Below are 17,343 nucleotides of genomic sequence, written 5' to 3'. Positions count from 1 at the left end.
AAAGAACCTTCTCTTTTCAGATGGCAGTGACCTTGGGATGTCTCAGGAGGCATCACGGCTCTAGGAAGAAGTGACAGAGGAGTGCTCAGTACTGCAATATCTCTATCACACCTTCCAAGGCTTAGGGTCTAATGCGGAAGAGGTGGCAGAAAGAATATAAGAGCCAAAGGAAGGGTAGGAATCCTTACAACGTGCTCCTCCAGACCCAAAATGGCCTGGATATCCATGACCTCACAGTGTCTGACACTACCTACACAAGACCATCATAATAGGAGGAAAAAGATCATGACATGAAAATTAAAGAGAGACTGAGACAGGGAGGGGATATGATAGAGTTGAGTTTAAAAGGGAAAAGTGGGGGAGGGAGGTCATTACCATGGTATATTGCTTACAATCATAGAAGTTGTTAATAAAAAATAAATTAATTTTAAAAAATCAAATATAGTGGTGTGTTGGTGCATGTCTTTAATCCCAGCACTGGGGAGGCAGAGTAAGGAGGATGACTGTGAGTTCAAGGCTAGCTTGAAACTACGTAGTGAATTCCAAGTCAGCCTGGGCTAGAGCAAGACCCTACCTCAAAAAAAAAAAAAACCCAAAAAATTGTAAGGGGTGAAAATATAGTTTTGTGGTACAGTGCTTGCCTTGCATATGCAAAGGCCTGGGTTCTATACCAAATAAGCAAAAAGAAAAGAGAGAGAATGATGCAAAAAGAAAAGAGAGAGAATAATAATGGTAAAAATAATGTCACACACACACAAAAAAAAGTCCTAAAATTTTAGTTGCTTAGCTTTTTTGTTTGTTTCGGGTTTTACTTTTTACAACAAGGTCTCGTGTAGCTCAGACTGGCCTTGAATTTCCTATGTAGCTGAGGATGATCTTGAACTTCTGATCCTCATGACTTTACCTCCTGAGTGCTTGGCATTTAGGCATGTGCCACCATGTTGTTGGTGTTATAATTTAGGAGAGCTAGGTTTTAAACTACTATGAATTTATAAGCACAGTGCTACAATGGTCACACACACAAAAACAAAGCAAATATAAACACAGGTAAGTACTAGTTTGAAGGAAAAGAAGGGCTGGGAGATGGATGCAGTACTTGCAATACAAACTTAGGGCCTGAATTCAGATCCCCAGAACCCACATAAAGGTGGATGCTGCAGCCTGAACATCTGTAATCTGTCTGTCACAGGAGAATTCCCCAGAGGCATGCAGGCCAGCTAGTCTGGTGAACACAGTGGTGAGTGAGACACTGCCTAAAACAATGAGGCTCTAAGTTGATATCCACATGCATGTTGTGCCATGCACACACTCAGGTATAAATACACACACACACAAAAAAAAAAAAAAAAAAAAAAAAGCTCATCACTGGGCTAGAGAGATGGCTTAGCAGTTAAGCACTTGCCTATGAAGCCTAAGGACCCCAGTTCAAGGCTCAATTCTCCAGGACCCACATTAGCAGGATGCACAAGGGGGCGCACGCATCTGGAGTTCATTAGCAGTGGCTGGAGGCCCTGGTGCGCCCATTCTCTCTATCTCTCTCCCTCTCTCTCTATCTGCCTCTTTCTCTCTCTGTTGCTCTCAAATAAATAAATAAATATTTTTTTAAAAGGTTCATCAGGAAGATAGTCACAGTTTGCTACTATGCTCAGGTACAGAAATAACTTAAATATCAAATCATAATGTAACCAAAGATTCTAGCATAACTATGTTGGAAGATGTTAGGGCAGAAACAGAGAAGGCTACACAACAGAAAGGCCATAAACAACTGAACCTGACAACCAAAGGACAGCCCTTTACACATATTGTTGTTATAAATACTGGCATGAGTAAATGTCAGAATAATCACCTAAAGTTCCATACTAGTTGCTTTGGAAGTTGGACAATACTGGAAGAGTATGAAAAAACCTACTGTATTTGGTGATATAAACCTGTTACTTTTTCAAGTATATGTGATCATAATTCAAATTGTTTTGGGCTATGCTGGGGATCCAACTTGGGCCTCTGCATGCTAGGCAAGCACTTTATTACTGAGCTACAACCCCAACCCAACATTTTAAAAAACAGTATGCAGCCGGGCGTGGTGGCACACGCCTTTAATACCAGCACTCGGGAGGCAGAGGTAGGAGGATTGCCATGAGTTTGAGGCCACCCTGAGACTCCATAGTGAATTCCAGGTCAGCCTGGGCTAGAGTTAGACCCTACCTCGAAAAAACAACAACAAAAAAAATTAAAAATAAATTTAAAAAATAGTTTGCTACTTACTTCTGCAGAGTGACTGATATGATTAAAAGGCTTAAGACAATGGGTACAACTGTCAATAAGCACAACAAAACACATACTATACAGTATCTCAAATATGAAGAAAATCTGCATAGTATCACTTTTTGAAATTAACTTCATCTTTTGCTTTGAATCTAGAGGAACTTTTTACCTACAAAAGTACAAGAGGCTGAAAAATACACTGAGCATATTATAGAAATGTAGTAATATGATGCTTGCCCTCTACTTTTGCCTTTGTGGATAATCTGCTACCTCTACAAAATTAATTCTAGAAAACAACTTAACGTGTATTTTTTTTTTTCTTTCTGTTTTTCTGAGGTAGGGTCTCAGTCTAGCTCAGGCTGATCTGGAATTCATTATGTAGTCTCAGGGTGGCCCTGAACTTACAGCGTTCCTCCTGCCTCTGCCTCCCAAGTGCTGAGATTAAAGGTGTGTACCACCATGATCAGCTAAGTTAATGTGTATTTTTAACCAAGCATTACGGCTCACTGATATTATTAAAAAAGACTAAGAAACAGGCACAACTACCTTTAACTGACAGATCACACTGGGACATAGTAAGCAAGTAGGGGTGTTTTTTCAAAGATGCATGTGTCTGCTGGCCTAGGCTACCTCTAATGTAACAATAGGGAACAATTACTGCTCTTACTATACCTAAATGTGGTCCAAATGATCTGTTCTCCCCACTTCACTGAGGCTGGTCCAAGACTTTCTATGCTAAGTTATTTTTATTAGTGTGTATTAAATTTACAAGTAAAACACTTAACTCGTTTACCTCCTACTACTCAATCAATCTCCCCTCATTGTTATGCCTGGTCCCCTTCCTGTTCCCTAACAGTCTTCCTTTTTTAGCAACTATTTTTAGGGTATTCCTCCTTGCCATGAATGTGGAATTCTTACCTGAGCAAAGCCAGGTAATTGTTCAGAGTTCTGGCCAAGATGCTAATTCAATACGCAATTAAATTAGGTATAAAATTTGATGGGTTGTTCCAAGATGTATTCTGTTTATTGATAGTGTTTTCCCTGCCAGGTAAGTATAAAGTATGTTAACTGCAATTGGCTGTTGCTTCCTAAATTTATCAGTGCAAGGGTTGGGGATAATAGATGAACTAATCAAGACACATAGCCAAGTATAGTGGGACACACCTTTAATCCTAGCACTTGGGAGGCAGAGGTACGAAAATTTGAGGCCACCCTGAGACTACATAATAAATTCCAGGTCAGTCTGGGCTACAGCAGGCCCTACCTCAATAAAAGGGGGGGGTGTGCTAGAGGGATTGCTTAGCAGTTAGGGCACACGCCTGTGTAGCCTAAGGACCCTGGTTCGATTTTCCTGGTCCCATGTAAGCCAAATGCACATGATAGCACATACATCTGGAGTTCGTTTGCAGTGGCTAGAGGCCCCTGGCGCACCCATTCTCTCTCTCACTCTCTCCCCCTCTCTCTAATAAATAAATAAATAAAAATTAGAAAATCTTTTTTAAAAAAAGGCACTTAAAGTTAGGAAGAAAGCAAAAATTGGATAATGTGTTCCAGGAGTACAAATGCTTGCTAAACCAGACTGTCCTGAGCTGTATTCTGCGCATAAACCTCAGTCTGTGTTGTGTCAGAGCCTCTTTGTGCTCAGTGTTCCTTGCTTAAAAACACATGAGCAGATTTCCTGTCTATAACTAGGAAAACAATGGGAATCAGGAAGGAACTTCCCACTCACTATGTTACTCTGGAACTTGGTTTTTCCTATGTAAGCCACTCTGCAATTTCACAAGTCATTCAATCAAGGCTCACACCAGGCAGGATTGTTGATGCTCTTTTGCTTAAACACAAGATTCTCCTTGTAACTGTCAAACAGCAATGCTGCCGTGTATGCAGCCCAGCTCATCCACTCTAGTGCCAACAGAAAAAATAAAAACAGAAACAAAGCCAGGCGTGGTGGTATATGTCTTCAATCCCAGTACTCAAGAGGCAGAGGTAGGTGGAATGATGTGAGCACAAGGCCAGCCTGGGACTACAGTGAGTTCCTGATAAGCCTTGGCTGGAGTGAGACCCTACCTCAAAAAAAAAAAGTAGAAAAGGAAGGCAGGCATGGTGATGCACACCTTTAATCCCAGCACTCAGAGGCAGAGTTAAGAGGGTTGCAGTGAGTTCAAGGCCACACTGAGACTACACAGTGAATTCCAGGTCAGCCTGAGCTAAAGACACTACCTCAAAAAAAAAAAAAAAAAAAAAGGAGGGAAGGAAAGAGGAGGGAGGGGAGGGGGCTGATAATGGGCAGAACCGCTGGCAGCATGACACACATGAATTGCATGCTGTCTTCCAGGATGCTGACTGCTACTCATACACCTCCATGGAACATGTAATAGGAGCCGTGGAATTCCAGGCCATGGATAGAGATTCACAAGTCTACTCCATCAGTACTGGCTGTGAGCTCTTAACTACTAAGCACTGCTGACCAGACTGTAGGTCCCCATGAGGCCAGATCAGCACAGCTGTGTATCACTCCTATTCCAGCACCTCCTTTACCACCTGCCTGCCACACAGTAGGGGCTCAATAAATACACATTGAGGGGATGCATAGACAGGTGAAGAGTCACTGGAGAAAGGTTTCAAAAAGAAGCTTATGTCAAAAGAGGAAATAAAAAAAAAAAATTCAATAGGAGCTGGGCTGGTACATGCCTTTAATCCCAGCACATGGAAGACAAAGGTAGGAGGATCACCATGAGTTTGAGGCCATCCTGAGACTACATAATGAATCCCAGATCAACCTGAGCTACAGTGAGACCCTAACTCAAAAAACCAAAAAAGAAAAAGAAAAAAAAAAATTCAATGAAGTTGGAGGTGGCTTTGCAGTTAAGACACTTGCCTTTGAATCCTGAGAACTCCTGTTCAATTCTCCAGGTCCCACATAAGACAGATACAGCAACACAAGCACGTTGCATATGTGCACAAAAAGGTACATACATCTGGCATTCGAGTGCAGTGGCCTCCCTCCCTCTCTCTTTCTCTCTCCCTCTCTCTCTCTCATACACACATAAAAACATAAAAAAAGACTTTTTGTGAAGAGACGAAGTCAGGACGGTTGTGTGTGCGTGTCTGGCCTGCCCAGTCTCTTCACGTAGGACTCCCGAGTAGGAGATTCAGGGTCGAATCTCATCTCCTTCACTCTGGTTACAAATCACTTGAAATATTTGTTAGTCAACTTTGCTTGAGTGAGACTTTTTTGATCTTCAGCTACATTTTTCAGCTTTGTGAAGAACCTTAACTTCAAAGAAAATGGCTAACAATGTTACCAACAAGACAGATCCTCGCTCTATGAATTCCCGTGTATTCATTGGGAATCTCAACACTCTTGTGGTCAAGAAGTCTGATGTGGAGGCCATCTGCTCAAAGTATGGCAAAATTGTTGGCTGCTCTGTTCATAAGGGCTTTGCCTTTGTCCAGTATGTTAATGAGAGAAATACCCGCGCTGCTGTGGCAGGAGAGGATGGGAGAATGATTGCTGGCCAGGTTTTAGATATTAATCTGGCTGCAGAGCCAAAAGTGAACCGAGGAAAAGCAGGTGTGAAACGATCTGCAGCGGAGATGTATGGGTCAGTACCAGAACACCCTTCTCCGTCCCCTCTACTCAGCTCCTCCTTTGACTTGGATTATGACTTTCAGCATGATTATTATGACAGGATGTACAGTTATCCAGCACGTGTTCCTCCTCCTCCTATTGCTCGTGCTGTGGTACCCTCTAAACGCCAGCGGGTATCTGGAAACAATTCACGAAGGAGGAAAAGTGGCTTTAATTCTAAGAGTGGGCAGTGAGAATCTTCTTCTAAGCCTGGAAAGTTAAAAGGAGATGACCTTCAAGCCATTAAGAAGGAACTTACCCAGATAAAACAAAAAGTGGATTCTCTAGTGGAAAGCTTGGAAAACATAGAAAAGGAACAGAGCAAACAAGCAGACTTGTCCTTATCAACCCCAGTAGAGGTAAAGAATGAAAAGACTGAAGAGGAGCAAACTAGCACCTCTGTGAAGAAAGATGAGACTAACGTGAAGGTGGAGTCTGAGGCAGGTGCAGAGGACTCTGCTGAGGAAGGGGATCTGCTGGATGATGACGATAATGAAGATGGGGAGAAGACCAGCTGGAATTGATCAAAGATGATGAAACAGAGGCTGAGGAAGGAGAGGATGACAGAGACAGCGCCAATGGCGAGGATGACTCTTAAGCACCTAGCAGGCTTTAGAAATCTTACCGGTTGTTTCTTTACCTAGGCGTTTGTCCAAGATCAAAATTACACCAGATTCACTCCCCTAGAATCTTCAGCACATTTTCACTGTTGTTCTCCCTTACCTTGTCCTACCCACGTTCATTCATTCATACTATACTGCCCAACGCCAAGTTCCATTTTCACTTCCTTTGATGCTCGAAGTAGTTGTGTTAAGTCTTACCCTGTAATTTTTGCTTTTGATACCTCTTTATGACTTAACAATAAAAAATGTATGGTTTTTATCAACTGTCTCCAAAATAATCTCTTGTTATGCAGGGAGTACAGTTCTTCCATTCATACATGGTTTCAATAGTTGCTTCCCTGGCTGCAAAAGCATTCTCATTTACTTATAGCATCAGAGCATCTTTGAGTTAGCAGTACATGTATGACCTTCCCCATGTACTCTAGGGTTGAGTATTCAACACATACGTAACAATGTATTTTTGTGAATGAGAGTTGGCATGTCAAAGGCATCCTTTAGAAAAATAGTGTAATAGTCTTAATACTTGTTTTCTAAAGTTGATACTGTGGGTTATTTTGTGAACAGCTTGATGTTTGGGACCTTTTTTTTTTTTTCTCAAAATAAACAGCCCTTATTAAACCAGGAATTTGGAGGAAAAAAAAAACATAAAAAAATAAAAATTCAATGGAACTAGGTGTTAGAAGCTTAATATACAGATTCTGGGACCATACCTTTTCTCGGTATATAAGAAAATATTTCATTTTACCTGTCAACAACATAAGGTGTCTTCAGCAGTAGGGTCTTACCACTAACCTTTGGTGGGTCATCAAGTACTTGGACAGAAATCTGTCTTTCTTTTAGGAAACCTTGTAGGTCTCTCTGATCAAAAGCTCATTATGGATCATAGCCACATGCTGGTACTGGGAGTTACAGGTCAGTGCCCAATAAGAAAAGGAAGAAAAAGATAACTAATATAAAAGAGTTAGAGAGAAGAGAGAGAGAAAGAGAGAGAGGCTATAGATTAAGGTCAATCTTCATCATACCCTCTACAGTGTCCTGTGGCTCAGATGTTCCCTCTAAGGGCCTGGTAAAATGGAATGGCATGGCTGGAAGCTGGAAGAGAGTCAGTCCCCAGACAGTCAGCGCATCTAGTGCCAGAAGGTGCTACATGGGCGACTAGAGGAAAATGACCAATATCTGTCCAAGCAACTCATGGTTTAACCTACTTAGCAGCAAATAACCTGTCATGATGCTCACACAAGTGCAATAGTGGCACACAGCCATGGTGGGGAACCAACTGCTCTCGATTCAGCTGAGCCCCTCAGTGGTATGGGACCCATAGCTGGAGCTGGGAAACAAGTCAGAACTATATCCAAACATAAGCCTGCTCTTCAATATCAAGCTACCATCAATCATGGGCTACAAGAGGGCCTACACCTATTAAATTCTCTATAAAAAAAAAAGTAAGGGTTATCTCATTTGTCCTGGTGCTAACATACTCTCCGTTGGAGAATCTTCTCTTTTTCAGATAGATGTAGATCCTAAGGAGAGAGCCACCCCATCATACCTCAAAAGGGCCCTGGTTGAAACTAAGAAAAATTGGCAAAACAAGCAAGGGTGCTGTTTTCTTGGTGAACCGGGTCCCAGCACAAGGGTGAAGGAGATCAACACAGAGAAAAATCAACCCCTACCAAACCAGAGATCCAGAGCCTCAGAGGCCCCCAACACCTCATCACCGAAGCAGACCAAAAATGAACCCAACATGGCTCAGGAAAACTTTGCGGAAGAGGGGGTGGAAAAAATGTCAGAGCCACATGTTGGGTTATGATATGCAGAGATATTTATCCTACCCATAACTGTTTGCTAACTCCACAATGCATGACCCAGATACTTCAACAAGGAAGGGCCAAGGTGATGGGATAGGTCACAGATGAGCCTAATAATGGTACCAAATTCACTGTATTTCCTGAATACAAAACTAATTAATAAAAAATTAATTAAAAAAAGTAAAGAAAGTATTTCATCAGTGGCTCAGAGAGGTGGCTCAGTGGAGAAGGGGCAAAAAGAACCAGAAGAACTGGTGGTAGATTCCAGGCCAAAAGCAGTGACACCACAGGGGATGGAGCTGAGGGGGACAGGTAGGAGGAAACTCTGAAACCAAGAGAGGGGGAGCCAGAAAATAGGGAAAAAAAAAAAGAGTTAGAATAGCAAGACAGGGATAGAAGGGAATGTGAATGTTGGGAGACAGATGGGAGGCTGATTCAGGGAGAGGCAGAAGCAGACAGATGTAGAACATGCTGCTTATTTTCAGGAGGGGGCAGGAAAACAAGAGAATGGTATCTGGGAAGAGTTTTATGTCTATGCCCTTGGGGAAGGGGTAACTGCATAGTAAGGGAGGGCCTTATGGAGGTATGTGGATGTTCAGGGAACTGAATGGTATGAGAAAGGGAGGAAGAAAGCTCAGAAACTCTTAGCATTTGGTAGAATAGTCATGGGCATACAGAACTGCCATTCACAATAAAACCCACAATGACTATGACTGAAATAGAACACTGCTTTTCATAGTCAGTCTGTTTGAAAATTAGAGGAAGGGCTGGAGAGATGGTTCAGTGGTTAAGGCACTTGCCTGCAAAGCCTAACAACCTGAGTTCAATTCCCTAGTAATCACATAAAGCCAGAAGCACAAAGTGTATGCATGTATCGGAAGTTTCTCTGCAGGAGCTAGAGGCCCTGGCACGCCCACTCATATTCTCTCTTTTACTCTCTTTGCCAGGCATGGTGGTATGGAGTTTAATCCCCGTACTCAGGAGGCAGAGGTAGGAGGATCACTGTAAGTTTGAGGGCAACCTGAGATGCATAGTGAATTCCAGGTCAACCTGGGCAAGACCCTACCTAGAAAAACCAAAAACAAATAAATAAATTTAGGAAAAAACAAAACAACAATAAATAGGCAATACAGGCTTGTAATTCCAGCACTTGGGAGATAGACAGGAGGATGAAAAATTCAAGGTCACCTTTAGCTAGAAGCAAGTTTGAGTCCAGCCTGGGCTATAGGAAACTGTCTCAAAAAATATAGAACTGGGGCTGGACAGATAGCTTTGCAGTCAAGATGCTTGCCTGCATATCCTAAGAACTAATATTCAAATCTCCAGGTCCCACATAAGCCAGATGCACAGTGACACAAGCAAACAATGCCGCACATGCACACAACGGGGCATATGCATCTGGAGTTCATTTGCAGCAGCTGAAGGCCCTAGAGCACCCCCCCCCCCACACACACACACAAATAAATTTTAAGAAAATAATGGGGCCAGGTGTGGTGGCACACGTCTTAATCCCAGCACTCGGGAGGCAGAAGTAGGAGGATTGCCATGGGTTCAAGGCCACTGAGAGACTACATAGTGAATTCCAGGTCAGCCTGAACTAGAGTGAGACCCTATTCAAAAAGCCAAAATAAATACATAAATAAATAAATAGATAAACAGTAAAAGCAGGGAAATGGGAAACTAAAATTACTACAGCTTTGTATTTTACTTTATTGCTGGGCATGGTAGCACACAGCTTTAGGAGAGAATGAGAGAGAGGAAAGTGGGAGAGAACTGGCACACCACTGCAATCAAACTCCAGACACATGCAGCACCTTGTGTGCATGCGCAACCATACACACTTGTGTCACCTTGTGTGTCTGGCTTATGTGGGACCTGGAGAGTGGAACATGGGTCCTTAGGCTTTGCAGGCAAGCACCTTAACTGCTAAGATATCTCTCTAGCCCTACTAGAACTTCTTTTTTAAAAAGTTTTTACAAATATTTTATTTATGTATGTATTTATTTATTTATTTGAGAGAGACAGGCAGATAGACAGGAAGAGAGAATGGGTGTACCAAGGCCTTGAGCCACTGTAAACAAACTCCAGACGCATGCATACCCTTGTGCATCTGGCTTACATGGGTCCTGGGGAATTGAACCAGGGTCCTTAGGCTTCACAGACAAACGCCTTAACTGCTAAGCCATCTCTCCAGCCATACTACAGCTTTTTAAATCTGTTGTTGTAGTTTCATTTTTCTGGCATTGGGGATTGAACTTAAGAGTCTCATGCATGCTAGGCAAACACTCTACTGCTGACCTCTATCTCTAGTGCCAGATTTTTAAATTTTATATTAAAAGAGGAAGACAAGTACAAATAATCTTTTTTAATTTTAAAAAAGAGGAGGGCAAGCCATCCCTCTACAGCTCCAATCCCACATCCCAGAAATAGAATATCTAGTTTTATATTAGTATAATATATGTATTGTTGGGCCTTCAGAGGCCCAGACACGATGCCTAGTGGAACTTCCTGAGCCTAGCTAAAGTTTGGGGACCTGTCTCTGGCCAGCTATGACTCAGCAGGATGCCAAATTGCCTCTGGCCTGCTACTTTGCGAAAAAGTTAAGAGTTCCCGTGCGCTTAGAACCCAATCATGTCCAAAGTCGCTATATGCTATTGGCCCTTACACCTCATCCTTTCCTGAGTTCCCCACCTTCGTTCTCAACACTATATAAACACCTGCCTTTTACAATAAAGTGAGATCCTGCTTCGACAAGTCTCCGACTCAGTGTGGTTTTTCTCCAGTGCCTAGGAGAGAGGGTCTGGGTTGTCGACACTCACCATCCCACTCAGCCCCAAGGAGAGACCAGAGGGACCAGCTCTCCCACAGCCCTACCTGCCAATGAGCCTGGCAGACTGGCGCCCAACATAGGGCACCTCTCCGATGGAAGAATGCGAATGGGCCAATCACTCTGCGGATGAGTGTACCCTCATAAATTATGGGGCAGTCCTCGTCCAACCCAAATCCCTCATACTCGCCTGAGCCCTTGTATCCATCCCTAGACCCCTTTGGAAGTGCTCCTTGGCCCTCTAAGGGTCCTACATCCCCAGATCCCCCTACAAATCCTTTTCAGACAAATCCTTTTCAGACCCCTCTGCACCTCCGTCCTACTACAGGGATGACACCCCTGGGGGAGAAACAACCAACCTCTTCTCTGTCAACATTAACCCCGGCAGTAATTGCCCCACCGCTTGGTACCTCTGGACGGCTCATGATCTAGAGGACCTTAAAAAGGCTGTGTCGTAGGATGGACCTAATACCCCCTGGGCGAAGACCATTCTCTAGGATTTGGTTCAGCAACAGTGTGCCACCCAAGACTGGAAAAACCTTGCTAAAGCCATTCTTTCTGGCCCCCTGTACATAAAGTGGTGTGCCTTCTTTCAGGATGAGTGCCATACTCAGGCTCAGCCGAATCAGGCCACTCAGCCCCCAGTCCCAATCACCTTTGGCATACTCTGGACACCGCTGATGTGTTTTTCACAGGCCTCCAGCAAGCAGCTATCCCTGATCCATACCGGGATCAGATGCGGGCTTTGGGAATGGCTGCATGGAGGAAACTGGAGGAAGGCCCATCTGAGACCCCCATCCTAGGAATCACACAAAAACCTAGTGAAGACTTGACTACCTTCATAGAAAGGGTTGACAAAGTCTACAAAGAAAGTTTTCCCCTGATCCCCTGCGAGACCAGTTCACTAAAATGCTGGTCTGGGAAGGCATGACGAGTGACCATTAGTTGGCTTGCGCTGGGCTAAAAGATCACTGTATGAGTAAATGGATTATAGCCACCAAAGATGTGGGATCCAGCTCCCATCAGGTGAAGGCCATGGTGTTGGCCTTACAGAGCACCTGCCGTGTGGATATGGTCACCCTGGTCTGTGCCCTCCAACAGACCTCAGGGGGAAAGGGGAGACCTTGTTTTGGGTGAGGCAAAGAGGGTCACTTTAAAAGGGAGTGTCCTAATTGGGCCAAAAATACCCCAACAGTCCCTGTGACCCTTAATGTGCCTCATACCTCTTGTCCCAGGTGCAAGAAGGGGTTCCACTGGGCCAAGGATTGCAAATCCAAGTTCAGCCTTCAGGGTGAGCATTTAAACTCCCCCAGGGGCTATCCCCATCCCCATTACACACTGGACCATGGCCCTGATTCCGGGACTAAGGCCAAAAATGACACTGGGGCCAACCACACTGTCTCTCTTGAGGAAACAATTTGGCTGATAAAATGGCTTCTATGCCTCAGTGTAATACTAATTAGAAAGGAGGAAGTCCCTCCATCATGGCAGTTAGTCCCTGGTCCACCTTTACTTGGTGTGGGCAGACAGTCAACATCCTGGGAAATGGCCAACTGGCAGCCCTGGACTGATCCTGATGGTAACCGTGGGGAGGTGCGCCCTCTGGATGTGTCCGGCCTGACAGCCAACCTTCCTAGGTCAGGATATACTTGGAGAAGCTGAAGCTCATATCGCCACTAAAACTATTAAAAAAAAAATCTTTGAGGGCTCTGCCCTAATCATCTTTGGCAAATTGATGTAACACACTATTCTCCATTTGGGAAGCTTAAATATATTTTTCTTTCAGTCGATACCTTTTCCCGTGCCTGTTGGACATTAGCACATGCTGGGGGAAAATCTAAACATTCTATTAGCCATATGCTTCAATGCTTTGCCACCCTTGGATTACCTGATCAGATCAAAACTGATAATAGCCCCTGCATTGTAAGCAAGGCTTTTGTAAATTTTCTCCAGACCTGGAGAATCTCACACTCCACAGGCATCCCATATAACCTCCAGGGTCAAGCAATCATTAAAAGATATAATCAGACTCTCGAGTCTCAATTACAAAAACAAAAGGGAGAATCCTTACTGCCACACAACCAACTAAAAAAGGCATTATTTACCCTAAATATTTAACATTTTTCTAAAGAAGATAAACAATTATCCCCTTTTCAAAAACATTGGTCCTCATCCATCACCTACAGTTCTATCTGGATCACATGGATAGAACAGCTCATTTTGGCCCAGCACCCAGAGCTTAATTATTACCCTATTGCCCTTCCTGAAAATCGGGGTGATTTAGCCCTCAACCCCCCTACTGAATCCGTATTAAAATGGTCTTCACCCTGCTAAACCAAACGGCTCCCTCCCTTGCGAAGGATTGCTGGCTTTGCCTCCGATCTGGGCCTCCCTGGGCGCTTGCAGTAATCACCAATGATACTACAGTTGCTCATACAACCCTAAAAAATTGCTCGGCCACATTCCCTATTCCCGTCCAGCTTCTCCCAATGTCTCCTTCTGGTGCTTGCATTTAGGCCCCGCCTTCTCCTAATAGCTCCAAAACAGATGTGGGATACATTCGTCCTTCCTTCTGTACTTTTAACACAACTGAGCCCAGCGCTCAACACTGCCTGCCTTCTGGAATGGTTTATGTTTGTGGAGGTGGGATGGCCTATGACTTTCTGCCCACCAACTGGACAGGCCTCTGTGCCCCAGCCACCTTGTTCCCAGATGTAGATATCATTCCTGAAGATGAAGCCCTCCCTATAGCCTCTTTTGATTATATCAGAGGGAGACCTAAGAGAGCTGTACAGATGATCTTTACTCGCTGGGTTGGGAATAACCGCAGGCATGGCTACCGGAAAAGCCGGGATGGGTATGTGTGGTGATTTGTTTTGCTGCTAGACACCTGACTATGTGGCTTCAGCCTTTTGTAGCTGATTTTCAAGAGGAAAGCGGAAGGAGTTGAAACCTTGGCCTAAGAGATGCCTTGCAGTGCTGTAAGTACAGCTTAATGGACTATTCTGGTCAGAGCTGAAAGACTGAATGCAGTAAGAACTATGGACTGTGAGGTTTGGCTTATGAGGGTAAGAAAGAGCTGTGCCTGGACTGGGCTAGCAGTTTGTGTGAGAAGCTTGCTCTTATGCCCATGTCCTGAGAAGTTGTGCAGGGTTGCCTAGCGTAGAAATGAACTGGTGTATGCAGAGGGATATGGCACAGAAAGGAAAATCTTTGGGTGAACTGTTGCCCGTTCAGCTGCAACTGAGAGATGACAACCTTTGAGACTGGGCTAGCTGACCTGCGCTGGGGCAACAGGAAGAATGTCAACTCTTTTGAAGGGGTCTGGGTGCTCAAGGAGTGTCCTGTTCTTCAAAGTCTGCTTTATTCCCCCCTGGATTAACAAATTGGCACCTACCTGGTATCGTCGAGTATAAAATGCTGGAAAGAGGGTCATTGAGTTTGCAACACGGTCTTGTGTTTTGGAAATGGCCATGGGCAGTGTGAAGCAGGTTTGCTGGTTGCCTGCATAGAGACCCCATGGGGCCATGAGGATGAACCATGGCTTGCAGTAGAGACCCAGTGGAGATGCCGGGACCATGAGATGGCTGCCGAGGAGCTGCCAGCCCCGATGAAGTTTTCCAGGACTGTGAGTAGCCTAGCTGGAGGGGCGGAATTGGAATGCCAGAGACTTGCTGCTGGTTAGAATTATCAGACTTGAAGATTTGTCACTGGCTAGAGTTGCTGGACTTGAAGCTACAGAGTTTGATGTTTGCCCTGGTTGTTTTAAATCTGGTATTAGTTGAATGTTTCTTTGCTATGCCCAATGCCATCTTTTGCAGTGTGAATATTTATTCTGGGTCATTACGGGTTTTTTGAGGTTATATTTTGGTATTATGGCTCAGTTAAAAGATCTTGAACTATGGGGATGTATGAACATCATTGGAATTGATAAAAAACTATGGAGACTTTTAAAGTCAGACTGAATGCATTGTATTTTACATCATGTATGGATATTAGTTTATGGGGGCCAGGGGCGGAATGTGGTGGTTTGATTCAGGTGTCCCCCATAAACTTAGGTGTTCTGAATGCTAGGTTCCCAGCTGATGGAGATTTGGGAATTAATGCCTCCTGGAGGGAGTGTATTGTTGGGGGCGGGCTTATGGGCTTTATAGCCAGTTTCCCCATGCCAGTGTTTGGCACACTCTCCTGTTGCTATGGTCCACCTTATATTGCCCAGGGGGTGATGTCCACCCTCTGCTCATGCCATCGTTTTCCCCTGCCATCGTGGAGCTTCCCCTCGAGCCTGTAAGCCAAAATAAATCTTTTTTTCCCAGAAGCTGCTCTTGGTTGGGTGATTTCTACCAGCAATGCGAACCGGACTGCAACAGTATGGCAGTCCATCTCCAGAAAGCTCTCTCTCCAGTTGATCAGGGACATAAAAGCCATGTTCAGTACTATCATTGATCTCCAACAGCAGCTAGATTCCCTGGCTGAGGTAGTCCTACAAAACAGGAGGGGACTAGACCTATTAATGGCCAAAAAGGGAGGCATATGCTTGTTTTCACAGGAAAAATGCTGTTTCTACACCAACAGATCAGAAATTGTTCAGGACAAGATCAAAGGTCTTCAAGAGGACCTGGAGAGGAGATGGCAGGACCTCCAGAACAACCCACTGTGGACAGGCTTACATGGCTTCTTACCCTTCCTCCTCCCTCTACTTTGACCCCCTCCTTCTCCTCCTTCTCCTCACCGTCGGGCCTTGTGTAATTAACAAAATTACACAATTCATTCACCAACAGCTAGTGGCAATAAAACTCCATCAGGTTGAGATATGTTACCACAGGCTGGCAACTTAGGAATTAAGTTCCTCATATGAACCACTACCACCTCCTCTGCCCTCCATGTGACCGATGATGGGTAAGATCTCAAACTGACTGAGACAACCTAAGACAGGCCATGGAGTGGGTTCTCAGCGAGCTAAACACATGGTACCCAGTGATGGGTAAGATCCCCAGAGGGGGACAACCTAAGACAGGGGCCATGGTGACTAATGCTCTTACAAAAACAAAAGGGGGAGATTTGGGGGCTTGAGAGGCCCGGACACAAGGCCTGGTGGAACTTCCTGAGCCTCGCTAAAGTTTGCAACCTGTCTCTGGCCAGCTATGGCTCAGCAGGGCACCAAGTTGCCTCCAGCCTGCTACTTCTACAAAAAAAAGTTAAGACTTCCCATGTGCGCTTAGAACCAATCATGTCCAAAGTCGCAATATGCTATTGGCCCTTACACCTCATCCTTTCCTGAGATCCCTGCCTTTGTTCTCAACACTATATAAACACCTGCCTGTTACAATAAAGTGAGATCCTGCTTCAACAAGTCTCCCAACTCAGTGTGGCTTTTCTCCAGTGCCTAGGAGAAGGTCTGGGTCATCGACACTCACCATCCCACTCAGCCCCAAGGAGAGACCGGCAGGACCGGCTCTCCCACAGCCCTATCTGCCAGTGAGCCCGGCAATGTATATTATCTATTTCTTTCTATATGAATAGAAAACCTATTACCAATTCATGTGTCCTCCCCAGTGTTTCCCTAAATTTAAACTAGGATGCCAGCTGGGGGTAACACCCAACATCTGGCCTGTAGCTGTCATGACAGAAGGTCATGAGTACTATTATTATTCAGTGATTGGACAACAGCATGCTTCTGAGTATCCTGACTGCATTGCCCTCCCCTAATTAACAGAGAGAACTAGAAATAAGTTGCTACTCAGCCTTGTATTAGTTTTCCAATGCTACTCTAACAATTTATCACAAATTTAGTGGCTTATATCATACGACTGTATCATCTTGGAATTCTGGAGGTCACAAGTTCAACCCAGGCTTCATTGGCTGAGCTCCTTTCTGGACATTCAAGGAGAATTCACTTCCTTCCTTTTCCAGTTCCTGGATGCCACCCACATTCCTTGGCTCCTTCTTGCCCCTTCAAAGCCAGCCATCGGCAACATGCCCACAGTGCCTTTCTTCCCAGTCACAGCCTTGCATGAGGGACTTTGTCAGCATTGGCTCCTCTTCCACTTTGACCAACCCTTGTGAGGATAACAGTTCCACCCAGAAAACCAAGAATGCCTGTTTTGCTGACTTAATTCTATCTCCTCCCTTAATTCCCCTCTGCCACATAACCTCACAGGCAAGATGAGCACATGGGCATCTTTTGCCTGTTCT

General features: G+C 44.5%; 1 protein-coding gene and 1 pseudogene across 5 annotated transcripts in view; one reads left to right on the top strand and one right to left on the bottom strand.

The window, feature by feature from the left end:
- The window catches only part of Arhgap17 (Rho GTPase activating protein 17), a 156,527-nt gene that overhangs the window by 79,996 nt on the left and 59,188 nt on the right, over positions 1 to 17,343 (bottom strand). The window lies entirely within an intron of this gene.
- Positions 5,346 to 6,656, top strand: LOC123453650 (annotated as a pseudogene).

Source organism: Jaculus jaculus, chromosome 12 (genome assembly GCF_020740685.1).
Source record: "Jaculus jaculus isolate mJacJac1 chromosome 12, mJacJac1.mat.Y.cur, whole genome shotgun sequence".
In the NCBI taxonomy this organism is placed as follows: Eukaryota; Metazoa; Chordata; class Mammalia; order Rodentia; family Dipodidae; genus Jaculus; species Jaculus jaculus.
The sequence above is the reverse complement of the archived record's forward strand: the minus strand, read 5'-3'. Positions and strand labels throughout refer to the sequence as shown.